At 31.8% G+C, this 4,178-nt stretch overlaps 1 long non-coding RNA gene across 2 annotated transcripts; it reads left to right on the top strand.

Moving 5' to 3' along the window:
- Positions 1-228: 228 nt before the first annotated feature.
- LOC136214588 (uncharacterized) lies at positions 229-2,983 on the top strand. 2 transcript variants are annotated; one of them, XR_010681680.1, is made up of 5 exons: positions 229-460; positions 770-843; positions 1,139-1,223; positions 1,416-1,460; positions 2,755-2,983. It is a non-coding gene; the product is annotated as an uncharacterized lncRNA (long non-coding RNA). The 2 variants fall into 2 exon arrangements; XR_010681674.1 differs by lacking the exon at positions 770-843 and having other exon boundaries at positions 2,755-2,966.
- Positions 2,984-4,178: the final 1,195 nt, after the last annotated feature.

Here is a 4,178-nt window from a genome sequence, read left to right as displayed (position 1 = left end):
ATTCAATTGATGTTTTTCCTTTAATTGAAGATTTTAATAGTGTAAGGTCCTAATTTATTTTAAAGTTTTAGTTTATGGATCAAAATGAATGTTATCCCTATCTATCTATCTATCTATCTATCTATACTAAATCTGTAGATAGATTTGACACGTGTCGCATCTTCCTTCTATTTTTGCTGATGTGTCTAGAAAACAAAACACAACTTCTCTCCTTAAACTATACAGATTTTCTTTTTTAATCGTTACTTATGGTTTTCTCTGAAATTTCAACTGCTCCTCCCCACTCTCCCTAAATCGACTCCTTCAGTCCAAATTTAACTATTCACCGTGATTGAAATTTCAACTACTACTCTCATTATTTTCTTCTTTTGCGTTTCATTTCTTCCTCTTATCTTAACTCCACTTCCTCTGTCTCTTAACTGTTCGTTGCCCCTGTTCCTTGCGATTCTTATCTATTCTGGTGATTTTCCATCTCCCACTCCCACATGTTCATATACCCCTTTTTAGTGTTATCCATCTATTTTAGTAGTTTGCGTCGTATGCATTCTTATTTTCTATTGTTTCCCATCTGATTGTGTTTTTACTAAGTTCTCCAATTTTATTTTTCTACTTTCTAATTTTGTTTTAGTCCAACTTCCTAATTTCTTTATATATAGTTGCGAATGGATGTGATCCTTCATTACAGAACCCAGTAACCATTTTAATGTTAGAATTAGGGATTCTTCCAATTATTTCGATAGTAATTTTTCTGTTCTTTACTTTATTTCAGATGCAGTTGCGTGTTGGAGGCCTATGTCGATTGTAATTTTGAGTAACATATGTTATTTTTTGCATTGTATATAGGTAGATTTATGTTGCTACAAGAATTGTCTTTACATGAATCCTATTTCGTTTGTCTATATGCCTCTTGGTTGTATAGTATTTATTATTTTGGTCTATGATTTGTTTTCTGATTTCTTTTATTTCTGTTCTCTTTCAATGGAAATTCACAATTTGCAAGTTGTAAAAGCAGTTGGTGTCAACAATTGGAAAAGCTCATCAGTTTCTATCAATCTCAATGTGCTTCACGATAATGTCATATATGGATGTGTTTTTTTTAGTAAAGTTAAACTGTTAATATATGGATTAAACATTGCAGGAGAAGAAACACCTACCATCAATGGACAAACAAAATGAAAATCCCAATACGCTTTGCAGAGAACTCACGTATTTGCACAAAGATTGTGAGTCTTCTTTCTTTTTCTTAATATTTTTTAATGATCGGAGAATGGGTAACTTTGGAAGAGGTTAGTATTCAATGAAGAATTTACATTGCTTTAGGTAGGTATTCTTTTACTTTGTAATTATTTTACCGTGAGAATTTATTTGTTGAGTATGTAATAGTTGATCTCTTATGAACAACTTTTGTAGAACAGATTTGAAGTTCTGTTCCCGCTGCCAAGAAGAGTTATCATTAACTGGTAATGTGCTTTAACAATTTATATATGATACTCAGTTCATTGATTTGAACTTCACAACCAAGAGGCACATTTATTTTTTTGCTTAAAAGTTATTTTTCAGAAAAATTGTCTCAACTTATTTGCAATTCATCTAGATGCCTTTTCTCCTATCCATCTTTAGAGGGTCGAGTGCTCTATTTTGGTTCATGAAATGTATGTATATCTCTAGGTGCTACAAGTTACAAGTTGCTATCTACTTCTTTTACATGTCCTACAATATGATGAAATTGATTACTAACCACCCACATTGATATATATACTATTTAACCTAAAAGCGTTTATATCTCTTTCGAACTCAAGCAAGCCACAGTTGGGAGTGTTGATTGGTACCCTATAAAATCTTTACTGGTTTCAGGTCTGCTAGGGAGTTCATTGTGATATTTCTGTTTAATCGTTTAAAATATATGTATTCAGAATTTATTATTAAAATCTGATTATATTATTTAGACCAAACACATAATTATAATTCAATTCTAGAACTTTTACGGTTTAAAGGATTAGACCCATTATTATTTATTTTTCCAGATTAGATACCTGAACTTTAATTTTCACACATATTGAGTCTCCTTAACAGTTTCATAATCTAAACCATTAGTGAATGACTCAATGTGTGAAAATTAAAAATTAGAGGCTTAATCTTTAACATCTTATTATTTTTAAGAGGAAAAAAACTGAAAAAATTAATTATTGATTAAATCCTTGAATTTGAACTTTTATTTTATTTCCTTTCTCTCTCTAAGGTCCATCTGTTTTTAATGTTAATGTGATATTCTACTTTTTCTTTAAATACTTTTGTCAAATTGTAATGTCGATTTTACACTATTTGCCAAATAAACACTAGAGTAGCTATTATGAATTAGTGACTCATCATCAATTAATTTCGATCATCATAACTTAGTTATATATCTCGAGAAAATATAATAAATAAGAGAATTCATTTTAGAATGCTAAGAATGAGTTTAGGTACTATTAAAAAAATAGCCACTTAATACATTAACTTAAGTTATAAGATGATAAAGTTAAATTTGGTATGACTTAATTATAATATCAGAAAGTTCTATAACAAATTATTCAGTAATCTATTTTGATGAAAATTTTTAATGTCTCTTCCTCTACCTATTTGAATCATCATTAGTGGTTTTTACATGTATTTTTCCTTTCAATTTCTACTAAACTAATTACCTCTTTTTAATTGTTGAGGTTACAATAGGCTACCTTATATAAGTGTTTAATTTGTTGTTTTTACTTTTTACAGATTTGGAAGAAGTAAGCAAAGAGCCTAAACAATTAGCGTACTTACCAGCATGCGTACTACAACATTTGTTATTAAATATTTGATTTTTTATAAACAAGTTTCATTCTCAACTCAAAATGCTATCACGTGTCTTAATTTGGTTAATTTAAATGAAATATAAAAAATGAGAACTATGAGATTCATTTATTTTGCTCTTGATTTTTCATGTGTAGATTCAACATGCATTCTCATTGATTCTAATTATTGTTTTGTAAAGACTCGAGGTTATTTCCTTTGGATTTCTAAAAAATTATACTTCCTATCTCAAAAAAATTAATAATAACAATAAACGATAAAAAAACTATAAGAAAAAAGTTACATGCAAAGCACGGGTATACTGCTAGTTTATTACTAATTACCAATAAAGAATTTATTTTAAGTTTTTTTAGATACCCGTGGTGTATCTAAAAATTTAATTTATGCTATAAAAGGATATATTTTTTTTTAAAAAAAAGAAGATAAAACAAAGAGCTTTTATTATGGGCTCAAATTCCAAATATTTCACCGAATCTATAAATATTAATCTCATTTTTTTTTGAAACCAAATTTCATTAACTAGCCGCAAGTGGGCAAGAAGTGCAAATTACATTCGAAGCAAAACTCGGTAAAGTGGTAAAATAAGTGGGACAAGACGAAAAACGAGATGACTGTGCTAACGCATGAGCCAACTCATTAGCTTGTCTCCGAACTAAGCTGACTGAGTAAGTGTCGTTGCTTTGTAAAATGGATTGACAGCGGCAGATGATATCTCCAAACTCGGAACTGGCATCTGCGGGGTTTTGTACTTCACCAAACACAATTTTGGCATCGACTTCAAAGGTAACATTCGACCATCCCAACCCTGATACCCATTGTAGAGCTTCCATCGGTAGCTTCTCCCTTCTTCACTATTACCATCCCTGTTGAATTCGCACAGCGTCCCGCCATGAACGTACCAGACGCGTCTCTGATTACTGCTTCTACTCCCAAATGTTCCGAATTGTCAAAGAAGCCAGCATCAGAATTGCACTTGAGTCTGTTCGAAGGAGGGCAATGCCACTTATTACATCGTCGATCTGCTGCTGATACTGACTGCGTTTCCCTCAGTGCTGTCATTTTTCGCCAGTCCTCTAGCACTTTTCGCCCTTTCCTCCAGGCTCCAACAAGTGTTAAAATCTTATTTCTCCATAGCTTCTTTTCGCCCCTGCCAAATGCACCATAGTAGCATTAGAATTTTGTTCCTCCATACAGTTGAAGCTTCCGTGAGCAGCTTGAACAACAAATTCTGAAGATTATCTGCATTTCTTTTCCGATTTTCCATTTCCTCCAGCAAGCCCGCCTTATTCCATACTGCAGTAGACCAATCACATTCTACCATGACATGCCATTGGTCCACAAGACTAAGT

This window comes from Euphorbia lathyris, chromosome 1 (assembly GCF_963576675.1).
Source record: "Euphorbia lathyris chromosome 1, ddEupLath1.1, whole genome shotgun sequence".
Classification (NCBI taxonomy): Eukaryota; Viridiplantae; Streptophyta; class Magnoliopsida; order Malpighiales; family Euphorbiaceae; genus Euphorbia; species Euphorbia lathyris.
Note: the sequence above shows the minus strand (reverse complement) of the source record. Positions and strands in the feature narration are given on the sequence as shown.